Source organism: Ceratotherium simum, chromosome 23, assembly GCF_057802395.1.
Source record: "Ceratotherium simum simum isolate JZ-2026a chromosome 23, ASM5780239v1, whole genome shotgun sequence".
Lineage (NCBI taxonomy): Eukaryota > Metazoa > Chordata > Mammalia > Perissodactyla > Rhinocerotidae > Ceratotherium > Ceratotherium simum.
In genome coordinates this window covers 9,819,189-9,846,279 of record NC_141922.1, presented here as the reverse complement: position 1 = coordinate 9,846,279, position 27,091 = coordinate 9,819,189, and the positions used below count along the sequence as shown (strand labels likewise).

At 50.1% G+C, this 27,091-nt stretch overlaps 1 protein-coding gene across 2 annotated transcripts in view; it reads right to left on the bottom strand.

The window, feature by feature from the left end:
- ST3GAL1 (ST3 beta-galactoside alpha-2,3-sialyltransferase 1) overlaps nt 1-11,314 on the bottom strand; it is an 89,518-nt gene extending 78,204 nt beyond the window's left edge. The window contains exon 1 of one of the 2 annotated variants that reach the window (XM_087447426.1): nt 11,122-11,314. The gene's annotated coding sequence lies outside the window, so the exon portion shown is untranslated. The other variant, XM_087447425.1, reaches the window with a different exon arrangement.
- Between the last annotated feature and the right edge of the window lie 15,777 nt (nt 11,315-27,091).

Genomic DNA, 27,091 nt, shown 5'->3' with positions numbered 1-27,091 from the left:
TATCTATATTTTATAGATAAGGAAATGAAGGCACAGAGAGGTAAGCAACCCCCTCAAGGTCACACAGCTAGGAAGTGGCAGAGCCAGTACTTTAAATGAATCAATGAATGACTCAGTAGATGAATAATTGAAGTCTTGAAATAAGGGAAGGTTGAACAAGGGCACTGTCTGAGGCTCTTTGCAAATGCTAGGATTTTACAATTCTTTCTTTTTTCATGCTCTCTACATGGGCAACCTTTGCAACTTGTTATCATCCAGTTGACTCGCACACACCTTCCTCCCACCCTCTCCTGAAGGGTCACAGTTTATGACACTGTGGCTCATGTTCACAGAAAGAGAAAAGCTCCTTTACTCCATCCACGGGCAGGTTCCCGACGACGCAGAGGTATTTCAATATTCAAAACTGTCTCCAGCGCCTGTGCATTTTTTCTCCTTGTTTGCATGTCTGGCGTCGTATAGACATCAGTTAAATTTATAGAATCCTGTAGTTCACGGATCATTTTTGCTCAGCTCACTTTGTTCCCTGTCACAGGTAGAGACAGAAAAATTGAAGCAGGTCTTATGTTGGAACCAATCCTTCAAACCATTAGGAAAGGCATGTTTTTCATTTGAAATTTCTGTTCGCTGGTGGTGCACAATCTCGCTGTCTTCCAATCTCCCCTTTTCGTTTTAATTCCTTTTCCCAAAGTTTAAAATTCAAGATTATGCTTTAGAAACAACCACGAATACTCCCCACAATGACATTCCTGTTTGTGGCAGCTAATATGTTTCCCAAGCAATAGTCTTTATTCATCAGGCTCTCCACCAGGTGGTAGGATTAACAGCGTTTTCAAGCAACAAGAACAACAAACCTTTCTCTCCGTTGTGAAGATATTATTAAAAGAGAATTTTCCAATGCGGCAAGAGCGACTTTTACTCTTTGTTTTCCTTGAAGCAGGCTGTTCAAGAGGCACCTGTCTAGGGAATTGGGTAGGTTTACTAGCCTGGTGACAAACTTCGTGATTACTGCTCACAGCCCTGTCTCCAACCCCCTCCCCTGGCAGGCCCACAGTCCTTCCTGAGTCCCCAGGCACAGCAAAGGATTCGTTTATGCTGACAAGCCAGAGATGAGCGCTTGCAATCAGCAATGCAGGCGCTAAGGTGGAGATCTAAAATCCAGCAGGACTATCGTGGGCTAAACAAACCCACGCAACTAGCCCCACATGGTGAACCAGGGAAAAGGCTTGGAGCCCCAGGCTTTGATAGGATGGGGCTGCTGGTGGCACATGGGGAAGAGCCTGCAGAGAAAAATCAGGACCTCCTCCCTAAAGGGTTCTACAGAACTTGGGTCCATCTGCCACGCCCGCTGGGTGGGATGGCACACCTCGTGGGCTGCAGTGGAGACAGACACCCTCTTAGGGAGGCTGCCCCACCCTTCCAGGCTCCCCTGAGGTAGAGATACAGGATGATCCTGGGAATGACGCAGCACGGAGCCTGAGATCTTAGGCTTCAGGCAGAAATGGAGCAGTTATGAATGCTGGCTCTGCCACTTTCCAGCTATGTGACCTTGGGCAAGTGGCTTAATGTCTCTGAGCCTCGGTTTCCATATCTATAAAATGGGATTAGGAAAAAAGTTATAAACAGTGACTTTATGGGGCTGTTGTAAAGACTAAGGATTGACTATTAAAGGAACGGGGAAGGCTGATGGGGGAAAGTGTGCATGCCGGCCCAGCCAAGGGGGTGGTGCTGATGGCCCTGGGCAGACAGGACCCCAGAGCTGGCCTATCACCTCGGCTCCACAGTCAAACTCTCGAGGCTTTCTAGAAAATCTGTCACCTAAAATTATTTTCTTTGAAACCCTACTCAAGGAGAGGATGCAGAGAGCAACCTCTTTGCTCACCGACAGTTAATCAGTTTACCCCCCAAAAAAGTGTGCAAGCAAGAGCCCCCATTCCCAGACTGTCTGCACTTTTTCTCCCCTTTCTCTTATAAATCCTGTTTATGTCTTTTTTCCTTCACTTTGACTCCATCTACTAAGCTGACAGCCAGCCCTAGCGCTCTAGTGGTTAAGATCCGGTGCTCTCGCCGCCACGGCCCAGGTTCGTGTCCTGGTCAGGGAGCCACACCACCATCTGTCGGTTGTCATACTGTGGTGGCTGCGTGTTACTGTGATGCTGAAAGCTATGCCGCCAGGATTTCAAATACCAGCAGGGTCACCCACGGTGGACAGGTATCAGTGGAGCTTCCAGACTAGACAGACTAGGAAGAAGGACCTGGCCACCCACTTCCGAAATAAATCCGCCGTGAAAACCCCGTGAATAGCAGCAGAGCCTGTCTGATATAGCGCCGGAAGGTGAGAGGATGGTGCAAAAAGACTGGGCAGGGTTCCGCTCTGCTGTCCTGTCCACAGGGTCAATAGGAGTTCGAATCAACTTGACAGCACTAACAACAAAAACTGGCTGACTCCTTCCCTTGTGAGGAAACAATTTACATGCAAAATAACTAACTAGTGGGGAAATTACCTAACTAAATGCCTGACCTATTTGGTGACACTTCCTTTCTGGAGGGTCCACTGTGATCCCCTACCTGGGTCTCGCCAGCAGAACCCTACCTTGGTCCCTGCCCTGAGCCTCTGCTGGGCGATGCAGCTGAGTGGTGGAGCTAGGCGATGGAGCTCTCCGGCATTCCTGTTCTTGGCCAAAGCCTGTTCTGGTTCCCTTCAGGTTCCCGTTCGCTGTACCTACTTTACATGAACTGCAAATAATAGTTGTGGTTGCCGTCTACATTACGCCGTGTTCTGTTATGTTGGGCTGTGTTCTGTTCTTATGGGGATAAAGCTGTGGCTCTATACGTTGGCTCTACCATTTAATTAGGATGCTGAGACCTAAATTGATGCTCCTTTGCTACTGTTCTCAGGTCAGCCGCTGCCGACAGAGGGAGCACGGGGTGAGGTGGAGACAGCAAGGCCCGGCGGGCTGGGGAGGGACCCAAGGATGACGGGAGGTGGCTCCCCCAGGGTCAGAGGCCTAGATCTGCCGTTCCCCAGGCACATGCCCAGTGTCAACCAGGTCACCGGGCTGCACTTCCTCATCTGTACAATTCAAGGTGGGAAGGGGGGGCTCTGAAGGGGTGAGCTGAGGAAGATGTGTGATGGGGCTCCCCGGCCAGTAGAAGTGTGAGCTTAGTCCTTCCCCTGACCTACTTGGTACGAAGGTGATCTCAGGCACATAGAAGATCTGTGTGGGGAGGCCATGTCACCTTGGGTAAGTCACTTCACCTGCAAAATGAGGACCCTAATCCCAGTCCAGCACGCAGAGGAGTTGAACCGAGGGCCAAGTAGGGTCGGGATTGCAGATGCTAATGGCTGTGAATGCCAAGGTCGGGGTTTCAGAGGGTGTTTTAGTTCTCAGCCCGCTGGGAGTTCTCCACGGTTTTTACAGCAGCGGGGTGCAAAAGGGAGGGAGAACGCAGTCCTCCACGGCTGGGCCAAGCAACTCAGGGGATTTACTCTGGGCTCTGGTCTAGTCTTCCAAGAAAAGAGGCTTGTTTTTCCTCCTTTTCTTTCCACTGAGTCTTCTATTTCTGAAAAGGTAAATGCCCAATTAGGTGGATTTTCGTCTTTCATGTGGAGTTGTTTCAGGCTTTTTGAGCATGAAACAATATTTTGGAGTCATTCCACCTTCTCGGTAGGAGAAGGAGCTGGGTTTGTTTCGGTTGTGTTTTTTTCAGTTGGGTTTTTCTCAAGAGCCCTCCGCTAAGTCAATATGCATGAAGGGAATTTTTAGCCACTCCAGTCTGTTAGTTCAATGTGGATTCAAATGGATTTTTTTTAAATGTAGCAAAGTCGATTACAATGATACCTATTTAGGTTTGATTTTTTTAAAGCTATACGGTGAAATCCAGGGAAAGTACTTTCTTTGCACACTCAAATGTGGACTTTCCAAAAGTCATTTGCAATCCCTTTATTAATTCTGCCAAATAATTTGGAACTAATGTTCTTTTCCTCTCAACTTCTCTGAATTACCGTAAGTGATTTTTAACTCATATTTTATATCCTCTTAAGGGCTCCAGAAACATACCTGGTTAGATAGCTTTTATGTATTTTACAGGAAAAAAATATGTAAAATATATATAATGTAATATAAATATGTATTTATAAATATAATATATATTACAAATAAATATAAATATATATATACACACACATAACACTGAAGAAATGGTCCAATCATCCCCAGATGTTTTTGGAAGGAAAAAGCTTTTAGTATAAGAATATTCAAATAATACTATTTGAATATTGAATAGGCTAAAAGGATATGAGGGAGCACAACCCACCTCTACACCGTCATGTCTGAATCTTGACCCTCTCAGGAAGAAAAGCTAACGTTTGTTGAGTGACTCTCATTTACTTTTCGCATCAACTATACGAAGTATCATCCCCACGACAAATGAGGAAACTGAGACACAGAAAAGGTAAACAGTCCGATCCCTGAGTAATAAGTGATAAACTTTGGCCTGAAACCTCAATACTTAGGCAATTCTGCTTCTCATTAAGATGCTATTGATAAAAACTTGAGGGTCTTAATAATATCTTACGCTTGATGCTTTTATTGTACTAGGGGCAACAGAGCACAACTCGGGCTTCCACCAGCTGTGTGGCCCTGGGCTTTTCCTCTGTCCTTCGGGAATCTTGTGACCACCCACGCCCTGGCTGCTGCAGAGTCAAATGAGCTGATGGGTGTGTGCAAGACCACCCTCCAGGCCTGCGGCTGAGCCTGTCCTCCCCGTCCTGTGCTTACGAGGCTCCATCAACAGGTTCCCCGGCCTCTGGCTGCTGGGTGGGCTCAGCTCTTGGTGGCACAGGGACGGTGGAGGGCAGGCAGGACAGAGTCAGGGGTTAGAAGGTATCCTTCTGGCCCCCCAGGCCAGGTTGAAGAGCGAGGCTGTGCATGCCTCCCGGAGGCAACACGAGCAACTCCTGCCAGGCCCCCTGCTTCCCCTCGCCCATCCCTCCTGGTGCCTGTTGTGGGGGCCGCTGGTAACCAGGTCCAGATACTGTAGCCTCCCTTGTCGATTTCCCTAAACGCCGCTCCCAGCTCTGTAAACGCTCCCTTTATTAATCTCGCGTCTCAGTTTGGGTGTGCATGTTTTCGACTGGAACACAGAATGATCTGATGTTCAAAATACTTGCCACGGTGCTGGGCACACACGAAATGCTTAACGTACAGTAGCTGCTACTGAATTGATCATCCATAACGCATGTTCACCTGCCTCACCCGTGGGTTCCTCCCACCCCTCTTGTGGCAGAGGGAGAATTTACATCGCCACCCACTAGGTGAGGAAATGGAGACTCCAGAGGTTCAATGATGCAGGCCGAGCCAGGAGCAAGTGGAACAGGAGCAGGCCCAGGACCTAGGAGTTCTGAGTCCTAGGCCAGTGTTTCCCTGTCTGGGTCCCCCTGACACTAGGAAATACCCTGACACCAGAGCCATCTCTCTGACACTTGTCCCAGTGTTAATAACCACAATCGACTGAGTCCCCTCCAGGTGCCTTCAACTGCGACACATGTCACACCCGCTGCTGACCGGCCAGACCACACAGGAAGGGCTCAGGGCGCTGACACCCTTCACCAGCGCACTGCCCCTCCCCCCGCCCAGGCGTCCCTGCTGCTGGTCATTCTCTGGGTCAGGCCCTAGGGAAAAAGAAACTTCAAAGTTTTATACAACCCGCAGGAATGAGAAAAGAATGAAACTACTCCGACATAGTCATTCAGCCTTGCTCGTTAGGGAGGGGGGATTATTGACAAACCATTTCACCTTAAAACCAGCCTCATGTTTCAACTGTTTTTCCACGAGCCTTCCAGAACTTTCAGTCAACTCTTCTATTTCCCACACGCTGGTCCCCAGGCACGAGCCTCGCAGGATCTCCCACTCTCCCACGCCTGATCTCGCTGAACCCTCACAGTGCCCTGCGTTCAAGGGGATATTACCACCTGCACCTCGACTCTGGCCCGCGGAGGTGTAAGGCTTGCCCCAGCTCACACACTAACCTATGGCAGCGTGCTTCCGAAAACCCAGGCACTTTTCCCCCTATGCACTGCCTGGCAGGCCTTTTAACCCCACTCTCCCAAATCCGCTATTTAAATCCAAGATAAAGTATATAGACAGGCATTAGAGATAAAGCATTGGATTTTATTTTTTTTTAAAGCAAAGCAGCCCCTGTCTATCTTACACACCACCACTCTGAACCCCATAACCCCCAGAGGATCACGTGGTTGAGCCGTACTCCGGCTGAGGGGCAATGATGAATCCTACGGAAGCAAACCAGAGATCAGGGCACAGTGCAGGAAACGGGGGCCAGAGCACCGAGCCCCTAGAACCCCAGTTCCCTCACCTCTCAGAATCATGCAGAACAGACTTTTGGGCAATCTATCGTTTTACTTTATTTTTTTTGTGCACGCCGGGCACAGTCACTTTGATTAGATACCAGTTCTATACGTTCAAACAAACACCTTGGCTCTCCTGCAATCTGACTTACATCTAGACGAATTCCCCAAGTCACTCTGGTGTTGTCTCTTCAGTGAATCCTTCTGTGAGTCCCCCGAGGCAGAGGAACCCATCCCCTTCTCTGTTCCAGCCCCTTCTCAGCACTCGCCTATTTCTACTCTAGTACCAACCACACTGCAGCGTAACTTCATGTCTTCTCATTGCTCTCCACAACACTGTGACCTCTGCGGGGCAAGGGGCAAGGACCACATGTTCTTCCATCTCTATATTTCCAGCACCTTGCATGGTGCCCGAAACAGAACAAGTTCCTAATAGATGTTGGTTCAGCTGAAATCAAAACAATCCAACCAGCACAAAACCCAAAGAAACAATAAAACGGCTTTCCAGGATATGCTGGTTTCCAATAAGGAACAGAAACTTAACCGCATGGAAAAGAGTGTGGGTCTGGGGAAGGGGGAGCACAGAGGGCTAACTTATTTGGAGTTTCTGAGACCAGCCAGCGTTCTAGGTCGGCTCTGTCACCCACGGTCCCCATGACTTCTCCTCTGGGCCTCGGTATTTTTTGCATTAAAACGAAAGAGCTGAACAAAATGATTTCTAAGAATATTTTCAGCTTTTACAAGTGGGAACAAAAGAGATCCTGGTGAGGTCACCGTGGTTCCTATTTGCAACATGCATCATTTGGGAATCCCCACAGATGTCAGCTCAGCTCTGTCGGGTTTCAGACCCCAGAGTCTGAAACTTCTGGGCCACCTCTCAATATCCAGTGCTGAGAATTGCTGGAGAATGACTTAGCCAAGTCTGCGAGGCCCCCTGCACACTCTGCGAGTGAGAAGGGAGGTGCTGTTGGCACGGGGTTGGGGGGGGGACGGGGGGTGACGGGGGGGAGGTACCGGGGCTGTCGGGGAGGCCAGGAGTGCCTGGAGGGTTCTGAGGGTGGAGCTGGAGGCAAAAGCAACTGAGGTGCGGCTGTCTTCACAAGGAAAGGCTTTAATGGCCCCAAGGCAACACCAGCTCAACTCCAAGCCTCATTTTGCAGAGAGTGAAACCAAGACCCGGCGCTTGGAACAGTCTGGGTGCCAAGTTGCGAAACAATTAATTCAGCACTGGCACGGGGAGACAACGCAGGCTCCTGCTCCAGGGCTGAGCGCCTGGGACCAAATGAGAGCAGGAGAGAGCCCTCAGATCCTCCGGTCTGCCAGAGGGGTGTTGCGGGCTCCACATGGGTTCCACCACTGAACAAAGCCTATGTACACCTTATTCTAGAATTCTTTGTGAGCAGGCCAGCTCTTCCAGCGGCCTGTGCCGTGTGTGTGTGTGTGTGTGTGTGTGTGTGTGCATATAGGGCCTATGGGAAGCAGTGTAAGGACAAGATGACCAATGGATTTTATTTTTTACTTTCTTAGTTGCTTTTTGTGATGTGGGAGGGGATCTGGGGAGAGGGTTAAGGTTTCAATCCCATAAGGCAAAGCACTGTCCAAATATAACTCCTTTGAGTCAGCAGCCTGCTACACAGCAATGGACTCAAGCAAGGTTAACTGACCAGGAGACTCCAAGAGGCCCTTCCTGGGGGCCTGCCGACAGCCTGCCTCCAGGTGATGTCCTGGCCTGCGGGGCTGCTCAGTGGAGAGGGGAGAGAGAGACTACTGGCACAAAGCCCCACATATCCCAGAGGCTCCGGGACCTCCAAGGACCCCTCACTGCCAGACCCACAGACGGACCCACCCCACCATACCTGCCGGACCAAAGGCTCCTGACAGCCAATTCTGCGGAGGTGGCTGACCTGGGGAGGGGCGTTGGTGAGCCCAGCAGTGGGGGTGGGGGTGGGGGTGCCTCTCCTGCGCTTCCAAGTGGGAACACAGCCCTGAGGTCAGCAAGAAGGCTGCTTAGAAGACCTTAGCTTCCGAGCAGAATCCACACCCCCTAGAGAAACCCTCTGCCATCACTTCTGACAACAGTTCTTGTTTTCCTCTCTCAGCCTGGTGCTCTAGGGGGGTGCTAGGCCTGCCAGCACAGTGAGGTGAGGAGAAAACCTTGCTCCAGCTGGGGCCCTGGCCTTGCCCCAGTGCAAAACATGCACAGCCAATGCCGTCCTAGCAAAATGCGGGGGCAGCACATTTCCAGGCTTGTGGGATTATTCAAAGGCGGGGGAAGGGCCCTCTACTCTTCCATTTATTTATTCAGCAAAAACTGCACCATGGAATTCCTTTCCCCAGGCTTGAAGTCATATGTGTGTATATATATAGATATATATATGGCTTGACATATACATACATACATTCACACAATATACGTGATATTTATTCTGTAGGGTAATATAGGACATATTACATATAGAAGATAGATTCTGTAGGTAAAATGTACCTGTAGGGTAGTAGTAACGACCCAATTTTACAGATATGGAACCTGAGACCCAGAAGTTAAGTTTCACACTGGGAAAGTGAGAGAGAGGATGGGAGACTAGAAGAGCCCTCCACTCAGCACCCAGCTCTGGGCAGAGGCAGGGGAAATGGAATGGTGAACTTGGGTTGGTCTTTTTAGCCAACCACAGGATTTCAGAAAATGGCCAGGCCCTGGTGTTTGCGGGCAGGAAGGCGAGGTGCGGGGAGGAGCAGCGAGCGACCCCAAGCACGCTGAGGCTGGCGCCCGCCAAGCGGCAGTTTCCAAAGCAGCCGGCAGGGGGCAGTGCACCTTGTCTTTTCCGAACCTCCAGGGCACGTTCCCTGCAAACCCGAGAAAGAAAACGGGGCGGCTCCGCCGGCAGCTTCTAGGAACAGCCCAGCTTTAAGCCCAGCACGTAGTAGGTGCTCAAGTCACGTGTAGAAGCCGAAAGGGCTTGACTGGGTAGATGAATGTGAATTCAATAGCAGAAATGCGGAGGGTAAGGAGAGAAAGGGGCGTCCCGGCCCCTGCCAGCGCCTTCCATTCTAGCGGCCTTTTCCAACAGCGTTGGTACCTACTATGTGCCAGGCGAGGTGGCGACGACAGGACAACCTCGTTCCTCGCTTATCTTGTTTTCCCCGCTGGCGAGTACCCCCCCCCCCCACACACACACACTCAGCCGCAGAGCGGAGGTGGGTGCTCTCTGTCTCCCTGGGGAACCATCTCGGCACAAATCCGCGGGGAGCGGAGCCCCGCGAGGGGGATGAGCTGCAAGAGGCGAGGAGTCCCTGGAGGTGGGCAAGTCAATGCCGGGCGGATGCCTGCTGCGGTGACGCGGCGAGGTCACTGTCCTCAGGGTCAAGGCTGTCTCCCTCTGCGGGACACGCGGCGCCCGCGAGACGCAGTGACCCCCCCAGCCCCCACCCACTCGCGCACTTCTGGGCGCGCACGTGTCAGCTCGCCAAGCGCCCGCACCAAGCCCGGCGCGCGGTAGGCGCCGGCTGGGACCCTCGGGTAGGAAGGAGGAGAGACTCTGGGCTCCAGCCAACGGTCAGAGCCCAGAGGATCCGGACACCCCCAGAGACCGGGCCGCGGGGTAAGGCGTAGGCGCGCTCGGCCGTATCTGTGCCCAGCCGGCGCGCTGCCACAACCCCCAGCTCAAGTTCAGCCGTGCTTCCTCCCACAAGGTCATGCTCAAACACACTCATGCTTAGTAAAGTAGGAGCTGAAAGTTGCGTCGCGTCCCAATTCCGAATCTAGCTGTACCCCGAACCGGGCGCTCTGCCCCAGAGTCACAGCTCCCCGCCGCTGCGCTCTCCGAAGGGGCTGCCCCTGCCCGGCGCAGGGCACACACCCGAGAGACGCAGACAAGTTGCCAACTTTTATCAAATTATTTCGCGGCAGCTGAGGCGCCTAACGGGGTTGGGGTGGACTCAGACTTTCGAGTTGCCACCAGCGCCACCCTGCCAAGCTCCCCCTCGCCTACCCCAGTCCCTCACTGCCCACCGCGCCGCGTCCAGCTGCCCCGTCCGGGGCGCCAACTTCTCCACCGTATCCGGAGCAACGCGGGCAGGCGGCGTCCCCGGGGGTGATGGCCACCTCTCGGGTCTGCGCCTGCTCGAAGCGGACTTGGAGGCTCGATCCGGGGACCGTCCCGCGACCGCTCCACCAGATCACCGGCGGCCTCCGCGACCCCAGTCCGCTCGAAAGCGCCCAAGCCGCGCCGCCGCGTGGGGTCTCCTCCCACCGGCGGCCCCGACCTGGTAGACTCCAGCCTGGCGCCGGGTGCAATGTCACTGGGGCCACCCGGGGGACCGCTGCCCGGGAAAAGCGTAGGCTCCCCGCTGAGCTCCCGGCCGCTCTTCTAGTGACGGCTGGAGACCGCTGAGCCCTAGCCTCCTCCCGACCGCCTTCCTCTCGCCAAGATCCCGGTGACGCCGTGGCTAGGGAAGGGGTCTCCCTACGTGTGTCTTCCTCTCGGCGCCTGGGGTCTTCAGTCCCACTTCCACTGTCACACCCACCTAGACCCCTCCCCACCACTTCTGTTCCCGGAGCCGGGCAATCACCCCTCCACTCGGAAAATACACACGAAACTGCCGAGCCCCAACTCCGGCAGACGCAGCCCCCCGCGCACCCCGGGCAGCGGTGGGCTCCGCGCGCTCACTCACCGCGGCTGGAGATACGCTAGAGTTTCCGGGGCTTGGGGATGAGGGGGTTCGGGGGAGAATAAAAGGGGGGTACCCCGAAGACTCGCCTTCTTCCCAGCTCACATAGCCTCTTCCTTCTCTCTCTCCTCCTCCTCTTCCTCCTCGTCTTCCTCCCTCTGGTCTTTGTCTTTGCAAAGTGTCGAAACTGTCTGGCATAGTGCAGCTCCGCCGGCGGAGGCTGGAGCCGGGGAAGCGGGGAGGCGGGGGGAGGACGGGAGCGGCCTCGGGAACACCTTCCCCCGGGTGCCGCGGGCGGGGGAGGCGGGGCGGCCGGGGAGGGGCCGCCTTCCCAGCCCGCCGGGCCGGGAGCCGGGGCGCGCCGGAGCGGGGCGGGCGCCTCCGCGCGCAGGCCCTCCCCTTCCTCCGCCCCGCGCCCGCCCCTCGGGGCTCCGCGCTCCCCACCCCGCCGGCCCCCTCCCGCCCGGACTCGGCTCGGCTTTCCCCTCGCTCGGGGCTTCCTGCGTGCCGAATATAGAGCTCCGGAGCCACGTGGACCGCAGCTGGCGCGGCGGAGGCCCAGCCGGGGAGACGCCGGAGGCGGCGCGGGGACCGGGTCGCCGCCCCGAGAGGGGCTCTGCGGGGACAGCTCCGCGACACATCGCGCCGAGGCCGCCGCCCACAAGCTGCCAAGGCTAAGGAGAAGTGGCCAGGTGGCCCCGAGGCCCCTGGGGTCAGCCCCGGGGAGGAGGCGACGGGCGCCCACCGAGAGGACGTGGCGGTGCCCGGAAGAGCCGGAGTCGGGTGCGCGGCAGCGAGAGGGGGCCGATCCCCCTGCTGGCCACTGGGCCAAGCCACCGACTTCCTCTAAGGGCGCGGGACTCGAGGTGGGATTTAGGGAGGGGGAGGGGAGGAGCGCGGCAGGGCTGGGGCGCCCGAGAGACCCAAGCGGGGTCCAGTTCCGAGCCGCAGAGCGGCCCCCGCAGCCCGGCCCCCGCCCTGGCCCGCCCGCAGCTGTTTTTTCCTCCCGGATGCGGCTGCTGCTGCGCGGTCCAGAGCAGCGTGAGCGCTTGGAAGCGGGCCCCAAGCAGGGCCCGACCCCCAGGCGGCCTGAGGCTGGGGCTTCGGGGGATTAGACCCTCTTTGGGGGTCAGGTGTGGCGGGTTTTTTGCCCTTCCTCCTTTATAAGAAAGTGGGGGCTGTGGAGACATCTTGCTCAGTGGCAGAATGCCCGTCTTAGAGGCTAAATGCTGGACACAAGATTTAAGAGGCATTAAAAAAAGCTGGTTTTACAGCTCTTATCCCCTTATTGGGACTTGACTACTTCTGCAACTTTTCTGAGAAATGCCAAAGGAAAGAGGCACAGCTTGGCCCGGGGGTCAGTTAATTCTTGCAGCTTCCGTTGATGCGGTTGGAGAGGTCCACCTTTTGCAATGGAAGGGGAGAGAGCTCCCTGGCGTATCTTTCATCAGGGGGATGCAGTAGCACACGCTGCGGACCAGGGCCAGCTGGATGAGACTTCCTGGTTCAAACCCTGCCCTGCCACTCCCTGGATGTGTGAGCTTAGGCTGGGTACAGAATCTCCAAGCTTCCCAGCTCTGTGCTTTAGTTTCCTCACCTGTGAAAATGGGCCTCATAACTCTGTCCCCCAAGGTTGTTATGATTAAGTGCATTTATACGTGTCCAATCCTGAAAGCTGTACTTAGTAGATAGTAAGTGCTCCCTGTAAGTGAGCTGTGTCAATGGTGGGCTCCTCCAGTGCTGGGTGCTGGGTCCCTGCCCACAGCACAGTGGAGACCTACCCTAGAGGATGGGGTGGAGGCTTTGGGGAGGACTCCTGCGACTTGAGGGAGAAAAGGAGAGAGATTCAGAGAAGTAGAGGTGAAACGGATTTCAAAGGAGGGGGAGGGGAGAGAATGAGGAAATTCGTCGGGAGAAGGGGAAGGAATAGAGGAGTAGAGATGTGCAAAGAGCAAGGCAGGTGGGAAAAAGCCAAACAAAACAACAAAACAAACAAAAAGCATGTGGATCTGTGAGAAGTCTTCAAGGGGCCCTGCAGAGCGCAGTGGGCGCCTGCCCCCTGGCTGAGTTTCCTGCCCTCCCTGAGTCAGAGAGAAAAGTTTTGGGTGTTTGAAGACCCCCTCCCCCAGACCTCTTGCCTGACCCCATTGGGTTTTGTTTTGATTCTAGAAGGGGTGTGAGCCCTTCGGCTGCCTGGAAGCATCTTGCAGGCTTTGCCCTGAGATGTGAGTCAGGATGCTCACTGCACTTGGCATTCCCCAAGGTGCTTTAGGGTTTGGGAGGAGGGGAGTGGAGAGGTTTCCTGGGAGCGTCAAGTTCTCTCCAGCAGTAGCATCTTCCAGCCGGAGGAAACTTCTAACATGAAGCTGTCAGACTCAGCACCTAGAGGGGTGGTTTGGAGCATCATCCAGGTCCAAGTCATTGTCCTAAATATAAGTGTGGTCATCCTGCTGTCTTCACGGGGACAGCTGCCTGCAGTGTCTTGTTGATTTGCTTGATGATGTAGCTAGTGGTGTTTGTCTTCTGATTTGAGAGCTTGCTGTGGATGGGGAATGCGTTGCGTTTTGCTCCCTGCTGACTGCAGCTCCCATCTCACACCAATTACGTGATAGATGCTCAATAAAGAGTTCCTGAATGAATTAATAAAGAAGTATTGTTCATTGCATGGATCAAATAAAATAATGTATAGGAAAGCGCTTTGTAAAATAGAAAATGCTTATTAAGACTCTACTTTTATATCCTAGTAGAGTTTGGAGAGAGGATCAGATTGGGCAAGTAAGTGACCCCAGATCATTCAGCTGGTCTGCTTTGCACCCAAGAACCAAAGTCAGCTCTCGTTTCTGCCCTGGGTTCTTGGCAGTTCCCCTAGATGACTCCAAGGTGACGTGGAAATTACTTATGAAGTGACTCTATGGTGAAACAGGCATACGTCATCACTTTATCTACATAAAAAGTTGTACATCAGATACATCTTTTCCCAGTCTCTGATGGGTTAACCTGGCAAGGCTTTCTCTTGCCCCACTTCCTTTCTGTATGATGTATTTCTTACCAGGTAGCAGAGAGGACCTCTCCCCTGTCCCTTTCTTTCTGGAGTTGTGACATTCCATGAAACCAGCACTCCTGATGCCCCTGGACCTTTCCAGGAGCCCAGATCCAAGCTGTGTGTCAGGGGTGTGTGTGCCAGCATTCATCGCTGTCACCCTGGGTGTGTCTCGCCACAGGCCCTGCCGGGGAACAACTGGTAATACTCATCACTGGGAGCATCTGCACAGTGAGTTCCCCCTGGGAGCCCTGACATTGATTTAATGCTCGCTCCTCCTCCCCCTGTGTTTTCAGAGTAGAGGCACAGCTCTCAGTCATAATGGTTAAGGTAATTGATTTCATCCCTTCCTCACCCCCTTTCTTGGCACGTTGGAGTGTAAAGATCCTAATGGGTTCTGATGCCATCTGGGTGATTGTGCAAAAATGCAAAGGGCTGCCTTGCTTGTCAAAGGTGAGCTCAGAGCTGCTGGGCACGTGGTGTTCTGTGTTTGGACAGTGTTTTACTTAGGGCTTTTGGGACTGTGAGGGACTGGCTCAACGTTGCTTAGATAAACAGAGGTAATGTAGAGATGTACAGACTGAAGCTGAAAGTGGGAAGGTGGCAGGAAAAACAGTCTGTCTGGCTCTGGCTGGCTCTCTTCCCACCCTTTTCCCTCTCCTCTCTCCCTTCTCCCCTCTCTGCTCTGTTCTCTCCCTGCCTATAGGCTTTCTCTGTTAAGTCCTGGGGTCTGCCCTTAAAGTTTTCTGCATTTATGGCCCCAGCCCCTCCACATTGTGCCAACTGTCAAAACAGTCCTTTCAGCTTCACTTCCCACCGTCCATCCACTCTGGGTTTTAGTTTGTCTAAGAGAGGAATCTGATTGGCAGGCCTCATCAGGTCATGGGTCAACAATCCAATTGTGAATGCGCTGCCGAGGCAGCATGTGCCCACCCCAAGGGTAAACATGTGGAAGGAGAGCCATACAGGAGATTTTGCATTACAGGCAATGTAGGACACATGACCCTTAAGCCCCCTTACAACCCTGAGAAACTTGAGGGCATTTGAGTCAGCAGAGCTATTAAGCAGAACCATACACTCTACACTACTCACATCTCTTAGATCCAACATCCATGCTAAGGCAGCTGATTAGTCTTGGCCAACCATGACCGCCCTAATCTCTTTGCCAGAATTTGGCTCTAGAATAAGTAGATTTACTCCCTATTTGGATCAACAAGATAAAAAGAGAAATATACTTGGGTCTTCTAAGGAAAGGTGTTCTTAAGAGTAAGCTCTGGGAAGCTTCTCTTTATTTCCAACTGGACACGAACAAGAAAGTATTTTAAACTCAGTTTCTCTGGAAGACATCTTGTGCCCATGAAGGAAGCCAAATCAAAGCTAAGTAGATCTAGAGCCCTGATCACACCGTACCTGAAGCTTATATTCTAGACTCTCTGTTGTATGAATCAATACAATTCTTTTGTTTAAGCTACTTTAGGTCATGGTTTTGTTACTTGCAGCCAAACACTTGATAACCGATACCCAACTACAGCCAGATTCATTTTTCTGAAAGCCCCTTCCCTTCCCCCAAGTCATTCCCAATCTCAAAACTCTTAAAACTTCGATGGCTCCCATCACCTAGGGAAGTCCAAACTTCTGAGTCTAGCAGTTAGAGTCCTCCTTGATCTGGTCCCCATCTATTTTTCTCACTTATTTTCTGCCATTATTCCTCTTTATGAACCCTGTATAGCAGACATGATCCAGCCCAGGAGCTCTGCTTAAATTACATGTTATTATGTTCTTGAAATCAACATAGATCTCCACCTTGCTGGACTGCTAAAGACTAACATGCCATCATGGGGCTCCCCAACCCCTGTGGTTTACCAAGGTCCTGAGGTCTAATGCAGGGCTTGGTGTGAGGGAACTCTGCTCCTTAGTGGTCCTTACTGTTCCAGCAGACCTTCCACTGTTCTAGGCTGCAGGACCCGTAAAGGACCATGGCTCCTAAGCATCCCTGTCACAGGATCCAGCCTTCCTCGATGTGTTGGTTTCCTAGTGCTGCTGTAACCGATGACCACAATGCGTGTCTGTGTCTGTGTCTGTGTGTGTGTGTCTGTGTGTCTGCGTGTGTGTGTCTGTGTGTGTGTGTGTGTGTCTGCGTGTTTGTTCTCCTCTTGTAAGAACACCAGTCATTGGATTTATGGCCCTTCCTAATCCAGTATGACCTCATCTGAAATTTATTTAAGTAATTACATGTGCAAAGACCCTATTTCCAAATAAGATCACCTTCTGAGTTTCCCGGGGGACATGCATTTTGGGGGGACACGATTCCGCCCACTCTACCAGGGACACTTGACCTCTCTGCTCACCCCTCCCCAGGTGCTGCCCTGCGCGGTGGCTTCCCCTCTACATAGCTCCAGCTGACCTCAGACCTCAGAGATCCTTTTTGTCACTCTCCCTCCTAGCGCTCTCAAAGTAGACTCCTCTCTCCTTTTCCTATGTAAAGAGATTTAGGCTTGATTTCAAAGAAGCCTGTCTTCTCATTTTCCCTTAGGCAAAAGTCTTGGAGGCAAGAAAACATCTAGGCCCTGACTTCAGGCTTGAAATGGGGACCATGGGAACAGATGGGGGACAAAACCCACAAACCAGTATTTAAATAGAGTGTCCCGCCACGCCTGTCACACCTATGTTCTGCACACATCTCTGGGGTTCCTAGAAGACTCACCACCAGCTCTGCATGTGGACTGGCAGTTCTCTGGAAGGTCTCCATCAGCCTGGCCCCGATCTCCGGTAGCGCGAAAGGGCTGCCCCCACCTGAAGCCTTTACTATTAATTCCCTGTGCAGCCTTAGTCTCCTCCCCTTATGAAATCCTACTGTCTTTCTTAGAATCGGTTATTCCTTTGTACATTTTTAGTTTATTTGCATATTAAGCTACATTTCCAATTAGGTGGAAAAGTCCTGGAGAAAAGGTATACTCATTCATTCATTCAACAAAAATTTAATGAGCACCTGCTACGTCCCAGATCCTGTGCTAGGTGCCGGGACGTGGAGGTGGATGACACAGTGCCGGCCCTCTGAGAACCACAGTTGGGCAGGGCACTGAAGATTGCTGGTTATTTCACCACATTTGGGCAGTCCCTCAATGGCTGACAGGTGGCTGTAGTGAGGTCCCTTAGAGGCCAGTTTCTGGGGTCAGGTCTCCTGGGATCTCAGGGGGCACTGGATGAGAGAGCAGGGCACGTGTAGTGTGCAGGATGCATGATGTCATCTATTCACACAGAGCCTGTGAACTGGGGAAGCAGTCCGGGCTTTGCTCTGAGAGCCATCAGGAGCTCTTAGAAGTTTCACGTGGTGGGTGGTGGCAATGGGGACATGTCCACATTTGCATGCTGGCCAGACCACTCGGGCAGCCTTGTGGAGGCGGGGAGGGGGTGTCCAGACTGGAGGCAATGAGACCTATCATTCCAAGAACCTGAGAGAGGTCAGGGGTCTGACCTGAGCAAGGAGCAGAGGCAGATGAGTTTCGGAGGAGGTTAAATAGACAGAACGCATCCTGGTCCGGGGCAGTGGGAGGAGGGGAATGCTTCTCTTTCTGTGTTGACAACGAATCTGGCAGTGACGTTACGTACACTCTCTCCCAATAACCATCTCCTACTTCCTTCTTGCAGCAGAATCACATGTTACACACACACACACACACACACACACACACACACACATGCAATGTCTGGAGAGGCAGCAACCATCTTTGAGAATGCTGGAGTTAAAAGATAGATCTTTGATCCTTGAAGCATCATTGAGCAGCAGAATCAATGCCAGCAGCATCTTACCTCAGATCTCTTGTTTTGTGAAAGAAAATATGCAACAACACCGAGCCCCACTTCAAGGTAACTTAGTGAGGTTTTTGTCACTTGCACCCTAACTAACCCTGGGTGGACGGGGGCCGTCTCCACAATATGGCACCCCTCAGGAAGGAGAAAGGAGATGAGTGCCATGTCACACGTCACATTTCAGGGTTTTGTGGGACGTTCAGTTGCTGCTTGATCTGCTCACCAATCCTGCATAACAAACCACCCCCAAAATTAGAGGCATAAAATAACAGATATTTAATTGCAATCACAGCTTCAATGGGGCAGGAATTTGGATGGAACCCAGCAGGGACCGCTTGTCTCTGCCCCACCACGTGTGAGAAGACTGGAGCTAAGAGTGACTTGAATGGCTGAGGGCTGGAGTCATCTAGAGGCTTCTTCACTATATGTCTGGATTGGGGATGGGTTGACTTGAAGGCCGGAGTCAGCAGGTTCTGTCCACCGAGCTCATCTACATGGCTTGGGATTCTGGAAGCATAGTGGCTGGGTTCTGAGAGGGGGCATCCCAGGAGAGCCAGGTGGAAGCCACATCCCTTTTATGACCAACCTTCTGAAATAACAGAGCATCACATCCTTGTGCTCTATTCTTCAAGCTGTCACAAGCCTGTCCAGACACCAGGGAGGGGATCTAGACCCTGCCTCTTGATGGGAGGAGTGGCAAAGAGTTTGCTGCCGTGTTTGGGTTGCTGGACAAGATCCACAGGCAACAGGTGGTGGTGGAGACCAGGTGTGGCTCAGATCACCTGGGGATGTTGTGGAAAATGAAAAGAGGGCCACAGGTGGAGCCCTGAGGATGTGGGATTGTCAGTGGATGATTATGGAATGAATAATTCATTCAAGAACATGACTCAATAGGTAACCCCCCAGGTCAGCGGTTCTTCAGTTTGGCCCCGAGCAGGAGAAGGATCACAGCTGACAGAGTCTCCAGTTACCTCCTGGAGCCAGACAAGTCACCCTTGGAGTCCACTTCTCAAACATCAGCATGACTTCAGAAGGCTTATTCTAAACAGAGACTCCTGGGCCCCACTCCCAGAGATTCGGAATTCAGTAGACCTGTGGTGTGGTCCAGAAATCCGCCTTTTTAAACAACTTCCTTCTGTAAGATGGCTACAGGGCGGGGTGGACAGTACAGCACTGAGCCACTCAGCCGTCAATCCCAACGGGGCTGAGGACAGAGTCTTTTTTGCTAAGATGTCCTGGCTTCAAGTCCAGCTCTGCTCCTTTGCATCCTCCTGACTTCTGAAAGTTTTCTTCTTCTGACATCAATTTTGCTGTCTGTACAATTAGGAGGTCGAGTTGGAGCGATGTTTTCAAATTGTGCTCCATGGGACCTGAGGGGGTTCCACATTAATCCATTTAGCAAATATTCATTGCAACTTCGCTATATGCTGGCCCTGGGCTGGATACTGGGGATAATACAGAATTAATTATCATTATGAAAGGTACTTCAAAAGAGAAGCACACAATGCTGTGAAAAGGAATAAGACAGGGAGCTGACAAATAAGATTTAAATTGTGAATGTGCTTCCACTCGGGTTACTCTCTGTACAAACTGTTCCCAGGATGGAAACCGCCGGCTTCGGTGATTTCTAAGGGTCCTTGCAATCGGAAACCTTTCGTTCTATGATGTTTTTCAATGATCTTACTTCTGAGTGAAGTCAAAACAGGCAGAATGCAATTACTGGATTTGAAATCTGTCCAAGACTCCAAGGTTAACACCTTCATTTTTGAAAAGAAATCGTGGGGCTCTTTAGGGACCAAAAATGTTCTATATCACCGTTTTATGACGTTTACAAACCAGCACCTTAACCTGGGAAATGGAGTGAAAGAACAGACAGAGAGGGAGGGCTGAAACGCAGCCCTGCGTGCTGGAGGGAGCCGCAGAGCACAGAGGCATAGGGCGGGGGCTCTGGACTCAGATATACGTCCTGGACCGCTTCATCAGATGATTTGCATTCTGAGTCTTCTAGCTGTCATCTGCAGAATGGGCGTGTGGTACCCGCCTCTCAGAGTCGATTTTTTTTTAAAGATTTTATTTATTTAGTTTTATTTCCCCCAAAGCCCCAGTAGATAGTTGCGTGTCATAGCTGCACATCCTTCTAGTTGCTGTATGTGGGACGCGGCCTCAGCATGGCCGGAGAAGCGGTGCGTCGGTGCACGCCCCGGATCCGAACCCGGGCCGCCAGCAGCGGAGCGCGTGCACTTAACCGCTAAGCCACGGGGCCGGCCCCTCAGAGTCGTTTTAAGAAGAAAAATTATATATAAAACATTACTAGCTCAGTGCCAGCTACTTAGTAAGCATTCAATAAATGATGGCCATTATTAATTTAAGTATCTTTCTTATGCATGTTGTATTTGTCAACATTCCTGCAAATGTTTTATAAATGAGAATGGAAAATTACAGAGTTTGGGAATTGCCAATTATCAGGGCTCTGTGAGGCCAAGAGCATCTCTCTGGGGAAGAAAGCCCTGTAATTCTCTTTTTTAAACTACACGCCCATGGTGGTGGTCTTAAATTTTGTTTGCCTGCCCCCCGCTCCCAAAGAAGAGCAAGTTATTTTTTTCCAGTTGCAATCCAGCCTACATATTCAAATTTGGGATCTAGGGGTTCCATTTTTAAAGATAATGAAGATGACATCCAGATATGTTGTTGAGAAATAAAAAATAGGCCCTGAAATAATTTCTCTGTAGTTTTTGTAGTTTAATAGGTTAACTTTCCTTGAGACTAAAGCTACAAACATATTTTTTCTCCTCTTTTGATAGTTAAAACAATAGAGAGAATGCACAAGTGTGGGAGTCCCTTTGTCACTTAGTGGTTCGTGGACTATAGCTACGTGTATGAACTCAGCTTCAGCTCACTTATGTCTAAAAGGAGGATAATAATAGGATGGACCCTCTAGGACTGTGGGAAAGGTTGAATGGGGTGATTATTAAATGGGCTGTGCACATGGTAACTGCACAGTAAGTCAGCTATTGCTATTTTTATGTGTATTGATTTACTCAATATTTTAGTGTTGACTTTCATATTTTGAACTGCAAACTCATAAAATATAAATGAATGTTATCTTCTTGCATTCAGTGATTCTGGAAGCAGCTAAATCTACCTTGAGGTTGTTTTGGGAGCTGTGGCCTCAGTTTTAAGAGATGTGACATCTGCTACTAATCTGGGGTGTCAACTGGATGAAATCATGTAAGTCATTAGGGTGCCTTAGGACTGCGGTCTACAGCCAGGCATGGGAGAAGGTGGAATTCCATCAGGCAGTAGAATAGCTGACTGCAGAAGAATCCTGCTGAGAATGGAGGTTTTCAGAATTTCATCTATGCAAGTCAGATGATAGCATCTGTTAAGATAAGAGTTAGGGGGCCAGCCAGGTGGTGCAAGAGGTAAAGTGCGCGTGCGCTGCTTCTGAGGCCCGGGGTTCATGGGTTCGGATCCCCGGTGCACATCGATGAACTACTTGTCACGCCATGCTGTGGGGGCATCCCATATAACATAGAGGAAGATGAGCATGGATGTTAGCTCAGGGCCAGTCTTCCTCGGCAAAAAAGAGGAGGATCAGCATCGGATGTTAGCTCAGGGCTGATCTTCCTCACAAAAAAAAAAAGAAAAAAAGAGTTAGGATTAGGTTTGGCTACAGAAAACTGCAAATAACAGTGGCTTAATCAGGTAGATGTTAATTTCTCCCTGTTACAAGTCCTGGTAGACAAAGCTGGTATGGCATTCTACAGTGTCAGGGACCCAGGCTTCATCCTTCTTGTTGTTCCATAATAATGCACACCATCCATCCCTAAGTTTACTTCCTAGTCCAAGTTGGCTGCTCCAGCTCCAGCCATCAAGTCGTTATTCCGGGCACTCAGAAGGAGATAAGAGCATGCCCTTTACCTTGAAGGACATCTCTTATAGATTGTCCACACCACTTCTGCTTACATCTCCTTCCTCAGGCCACTCCCAGCTGCCTAGCTGCACAACACACTGGTAGATGTAGTTTTTATCCTGGGAACACGTGCTAAGGGAAATGGGTATTTGGGGACAATTAGCAGTCTGTGCTACAGGGTTAAAGGAGGTTAGATTACTCAACCTAGATCAGGAACAAGCGTGCAGACACTAATCTCATGTGCCAAGTGTGGACTTGGTGCTGCTTGTTGCCATAGTAACTAGAAAAAAGACTGACCATGCCAACTATCACGAAGGAAAAAAATTGCCCTTGCACCTCAGCCCCTGTGTTCTGGCCAGAAATCTCTGGTTGATAAGCTCACAAATTTAGGATGGTACTTGCTTATGATGTTAAAACAGGTTGTTTAGTCTCCTGGTGCTAAACACTTTTCCACCCTGGGAGAGTTTAGAATTATACAGAGCGATGGGAAAGCAAATCACAGAAAGAATACCTGTGGGGAAATCAGCATAGGCTGGTATCTGAGGTACGTGGTATAATAAAAAAGAATTTTTGACATGTTAAAGACAGATTAGCCTGATAACGCCAATTTAAAATGCACCTGAGTAGCGTTTAATTTAGATTTGTGAATTTTCATTGGAAAATTTAAAGAAAATACTAGAAATTTACCATGTTTGATTGTTTAGAGGAATCTGAGTGTCTTTAAACTTGGTTATAAGTTTAATTATTTCTTCAGTAGATGTTTTGAATACTTAGGAAAACTTTTGTCATTATATCACTGTAAACATTGGAGGAGATTTAATGACTGACTTGTTATCAGCACCCATTGTTTAAAGTTATCTAGGTTTCTTTAAACATTGAATAAGAGGCTCCTTGAAAGTAATTGTTAAAATATAGTCTATGTTTAAAGAGATTTGTAAGTTGAAATCAGACACTTAAGGAAAAATGGATTTTTTAATGATTTTCATATTAATACATTTAAAAAATCAACCTTAAATATTTTTCTAAGTGCAAAAGCTGCCAAATAATAATAATAGTAAACAGCTCACACTGACAACTTCCACTTTTAGCTATTTTTATTTATTCATATGAAATAAGAGGGCTCTGGGGATAACTTCTCTTTTCTTTTAGCGTGGAACTCTTCTTTGTTTGTTGCTCCGTGTTAAATCTTACGCGGAACCCAAGGTTGGCCTTTGTTTTGAGAAATAACTCTCCCCCAATTCCCAGTAGTCTGGGGAGCCTGTCAGTCAAGGGACCTCCCCTTCTTCTGTTACAAGGTGCCAAGTGTCCCAACCTAGGCCATCACCCATGCCACTTCCCTGAAGAGAAGGCTCTTTATTTCCTTCCACCTAAAGCCCTAGACGGGAAACTTCCTACTTCCTGTTTTTTTAGCACAGTAGAAAAAGCACTGATTTAGTTACCAGATTTTGTGTGTCCAAATCACAGCTCTGATGCTGCCTAGCTGTGTGACCTTGGGTTCATTACTTAACCTCTCTGAGTCTCAGTTTCCTCATCTATAAAATCAGCCTCATAATAGCCCCTTTATTCGTATTTAGCTTGTGTGTGTTAGTGTTGCTGTGAAGATTCAGTAGGTTAATACATGTAACGCTCTTGAATAGTGACTGACGTATCATAGGTGCTCAATGTATATTAACTATTATTATTATTACCTACTGGCTGAGATTGCCTTTCTATTATGTGAATGAACCCACATCTTTCCATTGAATTCCTTTTGTCCTCATTTTTTAACTATGGACTATTTCTGTTCCTTGCAAGCAACGTTTTCTGGCTAAAACAACCTTGGTGTGAAAAAAGATATCCTCAGCACAGGGGGAAGGGCCCTTGGACCCCCTTACCTGTTACAGCAGCTTAAGATCACCTCCGTGGATCATGGGCCACCAAGCGACACAGCTTGAAACCCACTGGATCCAGTCGTGTTGGGGGCTCCCCCTTGGTTTGTGTGCTATGATTTCCTCCTCCAGTTACACCTGTGGTCCTGGCCACAGGGATCGTGCACTGAACAGCGACCCCAAACTCTGGACAAACAGCCAAGGAGGTCTATGATGCTCACAAGAGTCGCTTCTTGTTAAGACAGAGGAATAAACTCATAATTTTACAGTATGTTCAACAAGGGTCAACCTGAGAAGGAGGAGGAGGAGGAGGAAGAAGGGGAGAGAGAGGAGGAGGAGGTGGAGAAGGATGAAGAGGAAGAGAAGGAAGGACAGGAGGAGAAGACCATTGCCAGCATCTCAGGACTATCTAGACATTCCATTGAACCATTCGACGTGTTCTTCTGGGATCCCCTCTCATCTATGGGATAAAAGTGACAACTCCTCAGCGTGGCTCGCAGACCTTCCTGGACTTCCCCTGGCTGTCTCTCCATCCCAAATCCTGCTCCTTCTTCTCTTGTCTTCCCATATATTTTATATTTCATAAGTACCAGACTCCTGCTAATCCTATTTCTTCCATGCTCTCTCACGCCTCTATATTTTTGTTTATTTCCTTCCCTCCTTGCCATCTTGCCCAACTGGCACTGACGGCTCATCTTCGAGCCTCAGATCACACACTGTCTTCCCAGAAACAGTCCCTGACTTCCCCAGGCGTGTTGTTGAATCACTTTCCCCACTGCCCATTGCTCCTTATACATAACCCCATTTTTGCGCTCATCAGATGTGACCTCCTTGCGGGCAGGGTCTGTGCCTCTCCATCATTTTGCACCCCCTGCCAGCCTAGTCCCTGACCCAGAGGTGGTGGTCCTAAACATTTACTGATCACAGTCTTCCCTAGACCCTGCTGTCCCTCTCAGATGTGCTTTCCTTCCCTGTCCCTGGCTGTTAGGACATTATCCCAGCTGTCCCAGCTAACTGGGTGAAGCACTGGTTCAATTTCAGCATCTCCTCGTAAACAGTGCTCTGTGAGGGCAGGGACTGTCTTCCTTTTTCCCTGCTGGGTTCCAGTGCCTAACATGAAAGGCTTAAGAGGGTACTCAAATAACTATGTACTAAATGGAATAGTACACCCATCCACTTATCTGTCTGCATATCTGTCAGTCCAAGCCCACCATGCCCTTAAATGAAGTCATCTCCTCCAAACAGATGGACAGTCATGCTCTGTTCACCCCAGCACGAGGGGCTGTCTGAGCTTCCCTGAGAAGCAGAAGGACCCTGTAGATGCCAGGGTTTGGTGTAAAGATGAAACGATTCTGATACCTGTGAGCAACGAATGAGGTCCTGTGATACCAAGGTGAAAAGAAAGCATGTCAACGCCACTCTCTGGGGACTGTGACAATGTCAAAATAAACTCACAGCAAATGCTGTTAGCTTGGACTGAAGGGAAATGTTAGAACTCCTGCAGAAATGAGACCCAAGACAGAGAGATGGTATCCTGCGTATATGGTTTCCTTCCTTAGCTCCCCCAGTGCTCCCCGCTCGTAACCTCTCAGCCTTGTTCCCCTTCAGACCTACAGAAGAAGTCAAAGACTCTGAATTTCTCCCAATGCCATTCTTCTATGAAGGTAACGAAAGCAGCCATATCTTGTTTATTCTATGCAATAGTCTCTTTAATAAAATATGAAGTGTTTTATGGTAACACAGACAACATCTTGCAAAAAAAAAAAAAAAAACAACAAAAACCCAAAGCAAACATTCATCTATCCAAAATTGTTGGGAAAGCTGAAGTGGCCACATGGAAACCTGTGCCGGGCGTCGCCATGTGCCAGATTCAACACGTGATCTGGCAGAAAGAGAAACAAACAACCACAAGTGAATTCCAATCCAGTGGATATTCTCCCTCTAGAGTGTGTGCCTCATTTTCTATCCAGACCCTCATATCACAGCACACATATCAGTCCATCCCCTCTCACATATCTGTCACAGACCATTGGGCAATTGTCACCCTTTTTGTTATGACCCATCAAGTACACAGAAGGACACCCATTCAATAATCTACAAATTGCCAAGAATGCAGCCAGCCCACCGTTCACATCTTCAGGACCAAAGCTTAGATCTCTACAATCGTACTTTGTCAGTGGACCCCAGAACAGGACTATACTGCATGGTGGGGCTTTCGAGTCAACCAGACCCACCCTACAGCTCACTCTGTAACTATGCATGAGTTACTTGACCTCTCTGAGCCTTCCCTTTCTCACCTGTACAATACAGGGAACTCGCCATCACCTCATAGAGCTCTTGGGAGGATTAATTATGGCATAATTTATATAAATCTTAAGACCATTTACATAAGATCTTAAGACCATCTCTGCCTCACAAAGGTGCTGGATTCACGTCAGTGCTTAGGTTCTCCTTAGAACACCAAGGATCAGAACTGGTCAAATACTTGATTATTAATTCAGACTTTTCATTTAATTGCTGAGAAACTGCAGTCCAGAGAAACTCACCAACTTCCTCAGAGTCCTGCATACAAATTCAAGGAGAGTCATTTGTTGATTTGTATATTTAATAAATGCATAAATAAAGCTTATAATGCATCAGACTCTGTTCTAGTTGTTTTACAAATATCAGCACATTTAATATTTGCAGACCCCTATGATGTAGGAATTATTATCATCTGCACTTTACAGATGAGGAAACTGAAGGTTAAGTAACTTGCCCGGTTACAGAGTTGTAATTAATGGAAAAGGGATGCAAACCCAGGCAGGTGGCTCCAAAGTCTGTGCTCTGAACCTCTGTACTGGTGTCAACTCCTGTAATACTCATCATGTTTCTTTAGTATCCGTCTACAGCCAGCGCCTCCCGCCGGCCCCCTCTCACTCTCTCTCCTTCTCCCTGTTGGTTCCTCCCTTCCTCTGGCCTTTTAGCTATCCTAGTTAATAATAATGATAATAGAAATTACTTTCTCTGAGAATCTCACTGAGCAGAGGTGGCAGAAAAGCTTTTGTGTTCCTACTTTACTAGGGAGAACAAACCCAGAGAAGCTGGAAAGAGAGTGAAGGGGGGCAAGGCAGAGAAGGAGGGGGGACACATTGGAGGGAGTGTCACTGAGCTGGCAGCCACTTGTGTCAAATGCAGCTGATTGTTTTATCACAAGGAACCGTCTCCCACGAAGCACACGAACCGCTGCACCTGGGATCAGACTGTTGGGGGGCACTTCCCAAGCCAGCGATGAGGGTCATGGCGGGGCTCTGGGTATCTCACACCTCAGCAGCAGCAGACAGAACCCTGGAGAGGGTTGTCATAGTGGGACAGGCTGGAGCCCTGCAGAGTTGGGATGGACAGGTGGCCCAGGGTATAGAGAGGGAGGCTGTGAGGAGCTGGGCCGG